Source organism: Stenella coeruleoalba (assembly GCF_951394435.1).
Source record: "Stenella coeruleoalba genome assembly, chromosome: 1".
NCBI classification, from domain to species: domain Eukaryota; kingdom Metazoa; phylum Chordata; class Mammalia; order Artiodactyla; family Delphinidae; genus Stenella; species Stenella coeruleoalba.
In genome coordinates this window covers 74,756,925-74,772,854 of record NC_137169.1, presented here as the reverse complement: position 1 = coordinate 74,772,854, position 15,930 = coordinate 74,756,925, and the positions used below count along the sequence as shown (strand labels likewise).

Genomic DNA, 15,930 nt, shown 5'->3' with positions numbered 1-15,930 from the left:
TGCAGGAAATATATTCCCTACAGAACAGGTGTCTGTTTAACCCCCACATATGATTTTATAAATGAGTTTAGCTAGAAACAGCCTGGTGGGAGCCTATATAATGTTTATGCTGTAATTTCAGGTCCCATAATAGGTCTGGAATAGTGTAGGCTACTACTACACTACCGCACTCCCACCCCCCAAAATAGGAACTCCTAAAGGGTGCTATATGTAGGCCTATCAATATAAAAGCTGGGAGATAAATCCATATTCCCACCATTTTTTTTGTCTAATTATTCAATTTAATTCAACTACTTCCCTAGAAATGAATATCAGAGAAAAGTATGCTCAGAAAGGTGATTTTGGGAGTAGCTGACTTACCACTTTCCACAATGGTTATTCTGAAGTTAGGGTAACAAATGGGGTAGTGGCCTCCTTTTCCTTCCCACTAAAAATTAGGTATCTAGTTAAGTCCATTAGACAGGCAGAGTAAATTACGGGGAGAACTGAGTGTGGAGAGTGTTCACTTATCTTTTGTAATAAGGTCCCTTTTGACTAATTCTCTACTGAAGTTCTCACTTTATCCACAGGGTTCTTCAAAGGGAACGCTCACAATGCGCATCTTCTGTAGTCGAGTTACAGGACTCTTGGGTATATATTCAGTACTTGATTGTATTTTGGCATATCAGGACAGGACATAGTTGGGTTGAGAAGACTTTAGTTTCTCAACTGTGGGCTGTGTAACTGTATTCCTTTCTCAACTGCAACACGAGAGATATGAGAAGGAATGGTGGATCTTTATAGTGATGAAGTTAGGGGTTTGTTAAACTGCCTTTTGGAAGTCAGCGTAGGAGTAAGTAGTGCTGATGGGTTCAGTGCGGGTTGTTTCCTTAACTGTTTTAGTTAACCAGCCACGGCAACAACCAGAAACACATGAATTAGGAATTTATTTTAGGTACTCAGGTATGGGAGTGGCTGTACTCAATGTTGGGCTTAACTCTTTGGTGGCAAATTGCAGTGCTCCATTTAGAGTGGCATGATCTCTAGAAAGCCGGCTGGGACTCATGAGGGGCTTTTGAAAAGCTGGGACTCGAGAAGCAAGAAGAACAACAATCCTACATCCTGTGGAAAAAAAAAAACACATTCATAGAAAGATAGACAAGATGAAAAGGCAGAGGACTATGTACCAGATGAAGGAACAAGATAAAACAATTAAATGAAGTGGTGATAGGCAACCTTCCAGAAAAAGAATTCAGAATAATGATAGTGAGGATGATCCAGGACCTCGGAAAAAGAATGGAGGCAAAGATCAAGAAGATGCAAGAAATGTTTAACAAAGATCTAGAAGAATTAAAGAACAAACAAACAGAGATGAACACTACAATAACTGAAGTGAAAAATACACTAGAAGGAATCAATAGCAGAATACCTGAGGCAGAGGAACGGATAAGTGACCTGGAAGACAGAATGGTGGAATTCATTGCTGCGGAACAGAATAAAGATAAAAGAATGAAAAGAAATGAAGACAGCCTAAGAGACCTCTGGGACAACATTAAATGCAACAATATTTGCATTATAGTGGTCCCAGAAGGAGAAGAGAGAGAAAAAGGACCCAAGAAAATATTTGAAGAGATTATAGTCGAAAACTTCCCGAACATGGGAAAGGAAATAGCCACCCAAGTCCAGGAAGCTCAGAAAATCCCATACAGGATAAACCCATGGAGAAACATGCCTAGACACACAGTAATCAAATTGGCAAAAGTTAAAGACAAAGAAAAGTTATTGAAAGCAGCAAGGGGAAAATGACAACATACAAGGGAACTCCCATAAGGTTAACAGCTGATTTCTCAGCAGAAACTCTACAAGCTAGAAGGGCGTGGCATGGTATACTTAAAGTGGTGAAAGGGAAGAACCTACAACCAAGATTACTCTATCCAGCAAGGATCTCATTCAGATTCGATGGAGAAATCAAAAGCTTTACAGACAAGCAAAAGCTAAGAGAATTCAGCACCACCAAACCAGCTCTACAACAAATGCTAAAGGAACTTCTCTAAGTGGGAAACACAAGAGAAGGAAAGGACCTACAGAAACAAACCCAAAATGATTAAGAAAATGGTAATAGGAACATACATATTGATAATTACCTTAAATGTGAATGGATTAAATGCTCCAACCAAAAGACACAGGCTTGCTGAATGGACACAAAAACATGACCTATATATACGCTGTCTACAAGAGACCCACTTCAGACCTTGGGACACATACAGACTGAAAGTGAGGGGATGGAAAAAGATATTCCGTGCAAATGGAAATCAAAAGAAAGCTAGAGTAGCTATACTCATATCAGATAAAATAGATTTTAAAAAACAATAGACTTTGAAACAAAGAATGTTACAAGAGACAAGGAAGGATACTACATAATGATCAAGGGATCAATCCAAGAAGAAGATATAACAATTATAAATATATATGCATCCAGCATAGGAGCACCTCAATACATAAGGCAACTGCTAACAGCTATAAAAGAGGAAATCAACAGTGACACAATCATAGTGGGGGCCTTTAACACCTCACTTACACCAATGGACAGATCATCCAAACAGAAAATTAATAAGGAAACACAAGCTGTAAATTACACAATAGACCAGATAGATGTAATTGATACTTATAGGACATTCCATCCAAAAACAGCAGATTACACTTTCTTCTCAAGTGTGTACAGAACATTCTCCAGGATAGATCGCATCTTGGGTCACAAATCAAGCCTCAGTAAATTTAAGAAAATTGAAATCATCTCAAGCTTCTTTTCTGACCTCAATGCTATGAGATTAGAAATCAATTACAGGGAAAAAAAACGTAAAAAACACAAACACATGGAGGTTAAACAATACGTTACTAAATAACTGAGCGATCACTGAAGAAATCAAAGAGGAAATCAAAAAATACCTAGAGACAAATGACAATGAAAACACGACGATCCAAAACCTATGGGATGCAGCAAAAGCAGTTCTAAGAGGGAAGTTTATTGCTATACAAGCCTACCTCAAGAAACAAGAAGAATCTCAAAGAAACAATCTAACCTTACACCGAAAGTAACTAGAGAAAGAAGAACAAACTAAACCCAAAGTTAGCAGAAGGAAAGAAATCATAAAGATCAGAGCAGAAATAAATGAAAGAGAAACAAAGAAAACAATAGCAAAGATCAATAAAACTAAAAGCTGGTTCTTTGAGTGGATAAACACAGTTGATAAACCATTAGCCAGACTCATCAAGAAAAAGAGGGAGAGGACTGAAATCAATAAAATTACAAATGAAAAAGGAGAAGTTACAACAGTCAACACAGAAATACAAAGCATCCTAAGAGATTACTACAAGCAACTCTATGCCAATAAAATGGACAACCTGAAAGAAATGGACAAATTCTTAGAAAGGTAAGACTCCGAAGACTGAACCAGGAAGAAATAGAAAATATGAACAGACCAATCACAAGTAATGAAATTGAAACTGTGATTAAAAATCTTCCAACAAACAAAAGTCCAGGACCAGATGGCTTCACAGGTGAATTCTATCAAACATTTAGAGAAGAGCTAACACCCATCCTTCTCAAAGTCTTCCCAAAAATTGCAGAGGAAGGAACACTCCCAAACTCATTCTGAGGCCACCATCACCCTGATACCAAAACCAGACAAAGATACTACAAAATAAGAAAATTACAGACCAATATAGATGCAAAAATCCTCAACAAAATACTAGCAAACAGAATCTAACAGCACATTAAAAGGATCATACACCATGATCAAGTGGGATTTATCCCAGGGATGCAAGGATTCTTCAATATATGCAAATCAATCAATGTGATACACCATATTAAAAAACTGAAGAATAAAAACCATGTGATCATCTCAATAGATGCAGAAAAAGCTTTTGAAAAAATTCAACACCCATTTATGATAAAAACTCTCCAGAAAGTGGGCATAGAGGTTAACCTACCTCAACATAATAAAGGCCATATACAACAAACTCACAGCAAACATCATTCTCAATGGTGAAAAACTGAAAACATTTCCTCTCAGATCAGGAATAAGGCAAGGATGTCCACTCTCACCACTATTATTCAACAGTTTTGGAAGTCCTAGCCACAGCAATCACAGAAGAAAAAGAAATAAAAGGAATACAAATTGGAAAAGAAGAAGTAAAAGTGTCACTGTTTGCAGATGACATGATACTATACATAGAGAATCCTAAAGATGCCACCAGAAAACTACTAGAGCTGATCAATGAATTTGGTAAAGTAGCAGGATACAAAATTAATGCACAGAAATCTCTTGCATTCCTATACACTAATGATGAAAAATCTGAAAGAGAAATTAAGGAAACACTTCCATTTACCACTGCAACAAAAAGAATAGAATACCTCAGAATAAACCTACCTAAGAGACAAAAGACCTGTATGCAGAAAACTATAAGACACTAATGAAAGAAATTAAAGATGATACCAACAGACGGAGAGAAATACCATGTTCTTGGATTGGAAGAATCAATATTGTGAAAATGACTATACTACCCAAAGCAATCTACAGAGTCAATGCAATCCCTATCAAATTACCAGTGGCATTTTTTACAGAACTAGAACAAAAAATCTTAAAATTTGTATGGAGACACAAAAGACCCTGAATAGCCTAAGCAGTCTTGAGGGAAGAAAACGGAGCTGAAGGATTCAGATTCTCTGGCTTCATACTATACTACAAAGCTATAGGAATCAAGACAATGTGGTACTGGCACAAAAACAGAAACACAGATCAATGGAACAAGAGAGAAAGCCCAGAGGTAAACCCACGCACCTATGGTCAACTAACCTATGACAAAGGAGGCAAGGATATACAATGGAGAAAAGAGAGTCTCTTCAATAAGTGGTGCTGGGAAAACTGGACAGCTACATGTAAAAGAATGAAATTAGAACACTCCCTAACACATACACAAAAATAAACTCAAAATGGATTTGAGACCTAAATGTAAGACCGGACACCTTTAAACTCTTAGAGGAAAACATAGGAAGAACACTCTTTGAGATAAATCACAGCAAGATCTTTTTTGATCCACCTCCTAGAGTAATGGAAATAAAAACAAAAATAAACAAATGGGACCTAATGAAACTTAAAAGCTTTTGCACAGCAAAGGAAACCATAAACAAGACGAAAAGACAACCCTCAAAATGGGAGAAAATATTTGCAAATGAATCAACGGAGAAAGGATTAATCTCCAAAATTATAAACAGCCCATGCAGCTCAATATTAAAGAAACAAAGAACCCAATCCAAAAATGGGCAGAAGACCTAAATAGACATTTCTCAAAGGAAGACATACAAATGGCCAAGAAGTACAAGCAAAACTGCTCAGCATCCCTAATTATTAGAGAAAGGCAAACCAAAACTACAATGAGGTATCACCTCACACCAATTAGAATGGGCACCATAAGAAAATCTACAAACAACAAATGCTGGAGAGGGTGTGGAGAAAAGGGAACCCTCTTGCATTGTTGGTGGGAATGTAAATTGATACAGCCACTATGGAGAACAGTATGGAGGTTCCTTAAAAAACTAAAAATAGTATTACCATATGACTCAGCAATCCCACTACCGTGCATATACCCAGAGAAAACCGTAATTCAAAAAGACACATGCACCGCAATGTTCATTGCAGCACTATTTACAATAGCCAGGTCATGGAAGCAACCTAAATGTCCATCGACAGATTAATGGATAAAGCAGATGTGGTACACATATACACTGGAATATTACTCAGCCATAAAAAGGAACAAAATTGGGTCATGTGTAGAGACGTGGATGGATCTAGAGATTGTCATACAGAGTGAAGTAAGTCAGAAAGAGAAAAAAATGTATCGTATATTAATGCTTATATGTGGAAACTAGAAAAATGGTACAGATGAACCGGTTTTCAGGACAGAAATTGAGACACAGTTGTAGAGAACAAACGTATGGTCACCAAGGGGGGAAAGTGGCGGGGTGGTGGTGGTGGTGGTGTGATGAATTGGGAGATTGGGACTGACATGTATACACTGATGTGTATAAAATAGATGACTACTAAGAGCCTGCTGTATAAAAAAATAAATAAAATTAAATTAAAAAAAAAGAAAAAAAGTTACATGCTTACACTGAATTAAAAAGAAAAGAAAAGAAAAGGTGGGACTCCACAAGAAGCTAGAGGAGGCCATTCAGGAATTGGTTCCAGTTTGGGTACACAATGGGAGCAATGAGAGAGTCTTAGAACTAACTCTTGAAGTATTCGGACCGGGTGCTAGCATACAAGAGTTTAGCATAATATAACCAGGAATTAGGATTTAAATGTTTCCAAGTTGTAGAATATTTTAAAAGGCACTTAACCTGCCGGGCAAGACTCTCAAGAGGTGTTAGGTTGGGCACCACAGGGTCCTCTTCTTCAGAAGAATCTTACTCTTCCCCAGAACTCTCATTTAGGTAGTTAGCGTTTTCTTTTTCCTCACTTTCTGATTCTGATTAGGGATCAGGAGAGGGATTTCTAGGACACATTAGAATAGAACAACAGTATAGGAAAAAAGGTACCAGAGAAAGGTAATAATCTAAGCCCATAAAACACTAACATTGGCAGATAGATGCAGAAGATAAAAAATCCTTTTAGTAGGATTCATTTGTCCATTTCTCAGTCTGTTACACACACACAGTATGCCTCTGGCTCGTACCACTGTGCAGTCCTTCAAGATTATGTTGTATATTTTTCACTTACAAAGAAGACAGCTCAGTTCTCAGGACCGGTTCAGTGTGTAAAAGTTAGTCACTTACCAGTGGCACAGGTCAGAGTCTCTCCTTCAAATCCTGGCTACCCAAGAGGAGAAGGAGTCCTCGTCTAGGCAAGCTGATTTTCTTAGTGTGATCTCAACTGGTCGTGATATTATGGAGAGACACTTTGTGTGCTCTTTTTTGTTGGCAGGGATATTATATCTATCTGGTAATGAAAAGAAACTCAGTGGTCACCTTCTTTGTCCACTGGTACAACAACTTTTGTGCGGGGGGTGGTGGGATGAGTTGTCAAGGATCTGTCTGGTGTGTACGGATCCAGTGTTTCCATAGGTGGTGCAAATGCCCTTGGAAACTAGTGACTTAGTTGTTGGACTATCTGGAAAGGTAGCCTTAACCCATGGAGGATCGTTTCTTCTTCCTTGCGTCACCTCCAGCCGCAAGACCCGACTAGGCCTAGTGCTACCAACTTTGTTCCCTATAATCTTAATGTTTTTGCATGTAAAACTGAGATTACCTTAAATTTGCAATGGACATATTTGGATTAAAATTGCTTTCAACAACATACTATACATTTCCAAATCATCTAAATGTTTGCAATCACGGTGTAGCGCCATTAAAATGTACAATTACATTATACTTTAAATCGGTATTTCCTTGGGATGTTCTCATATTTTTTAAGAATAGAAAGCTTATCTAAGGCTTCTTCTGTAATGGAAATGGAAACCTTGCTAATATCTGAATCATGCTTAGTGTAAAAGAGAAAAATTGGACCATCTGAACACTCAGTATCCTTTCTTGGCATAGAATGGTAGAGTATTGGTATAAAAAGGACTGCTTTTTTTTTTTTTTTTTTTGCGGTACGCAGGCCTCTCACTGTTGTGGCCTCTCCCGTTGCAGAGCACAGGCTCCGGACGCGCAGGCTCAGCGGCCATGGCCCACGGGCCCAGCCGCTCCGCGGCATGTGGGATCTTCCCAGACCGGGGCACGAACCTGTGTCCCCTGCCTCGGCAGGCGGACTCTCAACCACTGTGCCACCAGGGAAGCCCAAGAACTGCTTTTAAAAAAAAATTCAAAGTGTTACTAAGTACCATAGTCCTTTGTCTTTGGAAATACTGTGGCTTTCGGGGGTCACTGGCTGTTTGTCATATATCAATCGAGGACACGATTCATCAGCTGTGGACATTCTTTGCATTCTTAGTGTTGTTCATGGTTGTTTCTTTACCTCATGGGCTCTATGACACCTTTCACTAAGATAAGCCCTCGAGTTTGTGATTACTGTGCATCAGGTCATTGGGTTGGTGGCTGGCCTTCCAGCTGTCCTCCAGCCTGAGCTCATGAGAAAGCAGTCACAGTTGTCAGTGTCACAGTGCTGTTCTGTTAGATTAAATCCAAAAAAACTGGTTGTATCCAGAAAACTTCTGGTATAAGATTTACATTTTTTTCTGTTTTGAATTAATGAAGCAGAAGCACAAGCTGTGAGCAATGTCTATAAACAGCCTTGGTTCTTCTATGAGGAATGTCCTCAATGTTAGCACCTGCAAGAAGATAGCGTGTGTCAGATTAATTTTATAACATTAGCGTTTGTACAGAATAATGGCAGGAAGACAAACTGGGTTGTACTCCTTATTGGTTATTATTAGCTGATGATATTCCTATGAAGCCTTGAGTATTGGGTTAAATCACATGAAATTGCTATTTGTGTAGGCAGTTTTATATGGCTCTAGGAGATAAGATATATTTTAATTAGTTCTCTCTACATAATTGTGAGTCTGCCACAAATATTTTAAATTAATATGTATAATTTAAAAATTAGAACATGAAAGGCAAGATTTGTTTGTTCTCATTCTTGCTGTTTTTACTCTGTCGTTGCTCTCTTGCTCTCAAGGAAATGGAGTGGCTGCCTAAAAGAGTATCCTGACGTTTGCCATTCTGTATCCCCTTGAGAGGTAAACAAGTAAAAACCCAAATACTATATACTCAGTTGCAGGTTAAATTCATTTTTAGATTCTTCTAATAATAATTTAAACTCATAGCTGTCTCTTTATGAATTTTTATCAAGTCTTTATGAATTTTTATCAAGTCTTTTCTTTAACAGAGAAGACAATTCCATCACAAGAATGTATTAGACGTATTGAAATGCCTTACTCCTCCCCCTGCTGTATTTCTCCATTTGCAGTTTCATCGGTGCAGAAAAGGAGCTCTGGCAACTTCTGCTGAGACTTTTCCATAGGAAATCCTTCCCAAAAAAAAAGCAACAGCTATTTTGAAGACCAACTTTCCAAAAATTATATTCAGGTAAGTTAAATTTTAGATGTCATCCCTATAGCTAAAAGTGAACACATTTGACTTAATCATGTTATCAAAAATGTATTTGCATTCAAGTGTTCTTATATATCAGTACTCTTGGATGAATTTAAATTATATTGACAGAAAACATGCATTTTCTCACATTTTCAAGTACCAAGAAAGTTTTAGAACCTGGCCTATAGCTTGGTTGTTTTGGGGAAAAAAGTATGATTCAGCCAAGGCTGATCTTGTTTTTCCTTTATTCTTTAAGCCAGAAGCAATTACTTTTCATTTCAGGATTAAGCGGCTGTAACATTGCCATTCGTCGCTGAGGCTCCTGGTTTCAGCATGTCTGCTTGGTTCCCAGCCAGTCCTGGGTGTTCAGGTAGCAGCTGTGGCTGGGAGTGCCTCTCCAGCCCGCATTCCTTGGCTGTGAATTTTGCAGCCCTGTTTATCTAATGAAGATCTCCCCATAGTGAGTTGCTCATGACGTTGTCACACAGATGTTAATGAATGGTATGGAAAGATACTGATTCTTTTTCCTCGTTGAATGCCAGCCAATCCTGAATCTCCCAGTCCTTTCACTCTGACTGATCACCACAAAGGCCTGGTGCTAAGATCTGATGAGATCTGTCCTACATAAACCAAACTCCAACAGGATGCCTATACATCCTCTCTGTGAGGCTATCATCCAAACCTGTTCAGAGAATTTTTCTACAATTACGTTCACCCAAACACTGACTCTCACTACTCTGCCCTGATCATACTTTTAATCTATAAATGCCGTCACTGACTTCAGTGCCCAAAGACTTTCTTCCTTCTCTTGAAACTCATGAATTTACTTAGGATAGCTTGGGATGGCTTTAGAGTCTGGCTTTCTCACTATTTCACGTATCTTCATTTTGCCTTCCCAAGCCGGACTGTGAATTCCTTGAGAGAGGAGCTCCTGAAAACTGGTAACACCTTATATAGACAGATAGGCAGGAAAAAAAATTTTGGACAGAAAAACATTTGTTGTTCTTAGTCATCCAGAAAATTTGCCTTAATATGTTCAGAACACTCTAGATGATGTGCTGTAGTATAGGACTCCTCTCCTTTCCCCTGCCTGCCCTCTGCTGGAACGGCTCACGAGCAATAAGATGGCCAGAGCAGGATATCGTGTGGGGAATGTGGGAAAACAAGGGGCTTGTCTGGCTGAAAGGCTAGCGGAATAACTGTGATTTGCGAGTCTACAACCTAGATCTTTGAAGCTCCCCATTATGTGCCTTGGGATAACTAACAGCCTCATTACAAGACCCCTAATGGGTTCAACCTTGCACGGGGATGTGATTCTCCCTGCTGGCATGAGATGGACCGAGTGACCTTGTGTGTCCTCCTCATCTGCTGTGCTTGTTTCATCTCCAGAACCGCCCAATAGATGGCAGGTAGCTGAGCCAGGTAGTGCCCCCTCCCAAACACAGAGGCCCTCCCTGTTCACCAGCCCCTCAAAGCCTTTACCACCTTCACATTTAACAGGCATTTACAAGGATCTGGCAAGACTACCAGTTTGGTAATGCAATTCAGGAGGTGAGTTTGAAATTCTAGACTGGTTTCCTGTTTCGAAGGGCAGCAGGATATGACAGCTGCTGAGGCAGCCCATTTGCCCTTTGGAGAGGAGAAGCGAGAGTGTCTGATCACTAGGCGACCTCTTCCTCCTGCTGGCCCAGGCGAGGTGTGGGCAGTCCCCTTCCCTCTCCCGCCGTTACTCAGGTGGCTAGATGTTATGAAAAAAGAGAAGGAAAAACATGTTTTTTGCTTTTTAAAAATTATTATTAAAAGGGGGCACTTTCTGGGGGGGCAGAATCCATTAGCTGAATCCATTTCAGTATCAATGGTTAATCAATTTAGGCAGCTTTAATGCACTTTTATTATGTAGCCTTTAAAATCTGTTCTGGTCCGTCCCATAAATACTAGCACTACTTTATATGTATGATATCCCTTTTGGAAGGGTGAATCTGAATTGTCATCCAGATATTAATTTGCATACAATGCTGTCCAGGCAATGCAAAAATGCTTCCTCATAGTTTGAGCATTGTTCAATACATTTTGAAGTGGGGAAAAACTTTTCAGATATGACTCTACATTTTAAGTCAGTGGATAAATCAGTCCGGTTGCCTCCCAAAACATAATTTTGAAAATCAATTTTACCATACTACGAACTGAATAATTGATTTCCGCATTTCATTCTGTAAATTAAACACTAGGTTTTGAATTACTAGAAGAAATAGTACAGTTAGCCAATAAACCTTTCTTATAAAATGACAGCGTTTTAATTTATTATATGCATTAGCATTTATTCATGCCTAAGATTTCATCAATCAATTTTCTATTTAAAAAAGATGTCTCTGGAAACAGCAGTGGAGAAATGCTGAGTTCCAAAAGCAATGTTGTGAAAGGCAGCAGGGCCAGCGTTCTGGGCACACATTGAACTAAATTATAGTCAATAACTATGCGGCTCCAAGTATAAGCCCACATTTTTTTAAGTATCTACCTTATGAACTGACTCTCTTGGAATGTCAGAGTTTAAAAAAGAAAATATTTAATTTTCACTATTTAAGAGGTGGGCTGTATTTGTTCAAAATTATAGCAACCTCTGATATTACTTTAAAATATTTATTTTGTCACTCTGACAGGCTTCTTATTCACTGCTCTTGAGTTTTACTTCTGTGTACAGTGGTGCATTTCAATAGTTGGCTTCAGATTAAATGAATATTAGTACTTTGTGATGATTTTATTAATTAGTTGTTTTTGAAAACTATTTTAAGCTGAGCATTACTCCAAAATAGAAGCTCTAAGAATCAGTACCATCAGATAGATGTTAATTTAAAATCATTTATTCATTTCATTCACTTTAAAAAATTTTATTTAACACATATCAGGACTGAGCTGTCCACAGGCAAGATAGGCATAGCACCTGGCATAGCAGTAGTTTTAGGGACCTGTGCAAATGTTTTAATTTCCTTTAAAACCAAAAGAAAAGATAAACTCTTAGGTCAAAGAAAATATTAAAATACATAATACTAATATAATCATCTTTATACCAAGGTATAAAGTACAATTTTTAATATTTTTATGGAGGAAGAGGTCCATGAAAACTAAAGTTCCTAGGACCCATGAAAGTTATAATGTAACCTAGGCCATATTTCACCTATGTTAGATTCTAGAGATAAAAGGATAAGTAAGACACAATTTCTGTTCCCAAAGCATTCACAGTCTAATGAAGAAAATGGACATAAAACAGGTAGTTCATAATGTGGTTTCCTTGAAGTTATTTGAAATAGTAATTATAGCTTGAATAACACAAGAGTTTTACTACAAAATGTCATTCAATACATAGACTCGGTGTTTTCCTTCTTTTAGTTAAACTTTACAAAAATAGGACTTGCATATATTTTAGTGGTACATAGACAGCATTACTACATATTTTTTCCAGACACTACTGATGTTAGCATTCAGATCTGTGAGTCAAAATGTTCATATCTTATAAGCACACTTCATCAACAGGACCACAAAGGAATGCCAGGTCCTAGGTATTGATGGTTCCATGGGGAAAATGAGAAGAGGTTCGGTTCTCCCTAGCTTAGCAAAGCTTGCTTACTTATGTCCTTCTGAGTTTTATTGAGGCTTCAGACATGGAACAGAATCTTGGCTGTACTTTCTCTCTTCATAAAATTTCTCATTTATATGAGATTCAGCACTCGTTTTCTTCAATTACTGTTTCTAAATGCCATAATTGAGGTAGTCAGAATGTTCTCCTTAACCTAAATCTTCCTTGCTAATATTTGGGCCCACTTCCACATTTTTTTGTTATCAATTGGAGAATGATTTTTCACCATTTTCAATTTTACTTGCATTATCTTATTACACACATAAGCTTTTTGAATAAGCAAGGCATCATAGGACATTGGAAAGAATACAGGCTCAGACTAACCTGGGTAGGAATCAGAATTATGTCATTCAAGCTGTATGACCTTGGTCAATTCATTTAAACTCATTGCATCTCAGCATCCTCATCTATAAAATGGGGATCATTATGCATGTGGTAGAAAATTGCTGTAGGAATTAGAATAATATATGTTAAGCATTAGGCCAGTATCTGGAATATAGGGGATGTTTAAAAAATAGCTGCGGTTATTATTTGCCATATTTTGCAAATTAAGAAACTGAAACACAGACGTATTAAATGACCTTTGCCAGTACTGTGGGGTTAGGGCACCCAATTATTACCGGAAAATTGCAGCCTTACTTTTGATCAAGCCTTATTAAGAATGAAGTTGTAGAACACAGAGAAAGTGCAGAAGCAAAAGGTACAGAAAAAGCACTGACATCAAAGCAACCAGATAATCAATATATATTTATTGAACACATTGTAAGTATAAGATATTCTGTGCATAAGTTGGGCCACTTTGGTTTGCCAATGACTGAATCCTAACTTGCTCAAACGAAAAGGAGAACTTGTTGGCTGGTATAATCCAAACACATGATGTAGGGAACTGGTCCTGGGGGTGTCTGGATTCTGTGGCAGGAACACTTTCAGGGCTCACACTCTATTTCTAACCAGGGTGTCTGGTGCTCTTTGCAGATGGCTTTCTCCATGCCATGGGGCACATGGCTCCTATCAACCTTGGTCTCTCATCTCATCCTAGCAGCTCTTCTATCAGCAAAGAAAGATTTTTTTCCTCTTTGGCTCCAGTCTGAAAACAATCCCAAGAATGACTTTCATGGGGCTAACTTAGGTCATATATTCCTTCCCAAACCATTCACAACCAGGAAGATAGGGTAATATGATTGGTCCAATTGAGGGCACATATCTGCCGTTTTCATTAGAATATTTTTCCTGTGGAAAGAGGTGCATTGGGCACACCAAAATAGTAACCTTTATCTTCTATCAGAGATAATAGAGTAATTAATATTTTAATGGTAGAGTTGGTTCAAAGAGCCAAAAGACTACAATCTCAGGATGTCTAGCTAAGATATTGCAAGGCCTGAATGGACATGTCCATTCTTTTCAGCCAAGAAAGGAAGCCTATCATACTTTTGTCTCCCAGTATGTTGGCTCATAGAGTTAAAAACTTAAATTTATTTCTTAGTATACATACTTTTTAATGGAGAAAGTTATAAACACTTGGGTACTATCTTAGAAAAAGCAGAACCTCTAAAGAGGGTGATTGAAGGTGACATCGCTGTTGTTTGAAAAACTTCAGGATGTCATGTCCTGTGGGAATGCATTATTCTAACAATTTGCTTAATATTTTTGCTTCCTGTAGAGTTGGCTGTGGGTGGGAACTCAAAGCAGACTTGTAAATTGAATTCATAGTGGATGAGCTTGTCTTGAAGTCTTTGCTGGGTTGTTTAAGACACTGAACTGTTTGTTCTTGGCTCCAGTACTTTCAATGTCCACTCACCATTGTGTTAGTGGGAGGACTATTGTATTGTATAAGAGATCTGGAGAGCTTGTGACTGAGTAGAGTCAGTGTTTTGACTTTTTATGCCAACATCATCATTTCCCCACTTGTTTCACATTTCTCCTGTCAATTGGGCCCTCAATTCAAGGTTACCTTGATTACTTTCAGGTCTTGAGTCATGAATCTCTCTAAATTATTTTTACCTTGCAAATGTTCTTTCACCAACTCACTTTTTCTTCCTTCTGTTTCAAAATTAGAGGTATCCCTACACTTTTCCAGCACTAAATTCTTCCCTCTTTCACCTCCTTAGAAAACTAACTCCATCCATTACTTCATCTTCTATTTGTATCTCCAATTATTCCTCTCTGATGCATCTCTCCCCACTTATCTACCTACAAGACTATCTCCTTGAGATATCATCAAAAGGGATAATGTATGTGGAAGTACATGGTTGCCCTAAAGTGGAATATAAATATGATGCAATATCACTGCTATCCTATCTTTCTCCATTACCCCACAATCATCTAAAAAAAGTCAGTATAAAGTATTTCTTGACTTTAATTTCTCACTATTCAATTCATTATTTAATATCTTAAAATCTGACCTCATTCTCCTAACTTACTGTCCCGGGGTTCATATCACTGCTTGTCTTTCCTCTAGCATGTGACACAGTTGACTAGGCCCTCCTCTTGGTTTCTATAACCTCACTACCTTGATTTACTTTCTCTCTCTCTGACCACTCATATTTTAACAATCATCTTTTTCCTTCTGTCTCTGAATGTGAGTGGTCTCCATCATTCTGTCCTTGCTTCTTCTCCCTCTGCCTCCCCTCTCTCATTCTCACAAATACTTCTTGAAAGAACTTCCAGATCTCTCTCTTCACATCAATGTCTTTGTTAAATGCCTGCTGATAACTTTAACCTACATATCTCACCAGCCCCCAAACATACGTATACTAAAATAAACTTTTACCCCATCCTAGGTATCTTCTACCCTATCTCAGTCAATAGTATTACTTTTCTACCCAGTCATTTAGGCTTAAAGCCTTGTGTTTGATCTTTGGTTTCTCTCTCTCCCTTATCCCCGAATCCAATTTAAGCCATATTTTAAGGACACATTGTTCTATTCACCTACTTTCACTTTGTCTCTCTTCCTTTAGGCATTATGTTCAGACTGCTGGAGTAGCACACAGTCTATTATTTTGATTTCAGTGAGGTTGTCCAGAAGCATTTTGTGGCCATACTTTTTCTCTCGTCCTCATTCTTGATTCTTTCCCATTTCTGACAAGAATAACTATTTGAACTTTAATTATAGAGATCACTAAATCTTCTTCTACACAAGTACCCTTCTCATAACCAGTATACACTAATGTGTCAAGTGTACAGTCAAGTAACAGTCAAGTGTAAGCTGACTATTGTAAGCAGTGAC

The 15,930-nt window shown here is 38.1% G+C and overlaps 1 pseudogene across 1 annotated transcript; it reads right to left on the bottom strand.

Annotated features, from left to right (window-relative positions):
- Positions 1–777: 777 nt before the first annotated feature.
- LOC307189604 (DDB1- and CUL4-associated factor 16-like) lies at positions 778–6,544 on the bottom strand (annotated as a pseudogene). Its single transcript has 2 exons — positions 6,179–6,544; positions 778–1,062 (listed from the first exon to the last, which is right to left on the bottom strand). The product of its transcript is annotated as a DDB1- and CUL4-associated factor 16-like (transcript).
- Between the last annotated feature and the right edge of the window lie 9,386 nt (positions 6,545–15,930).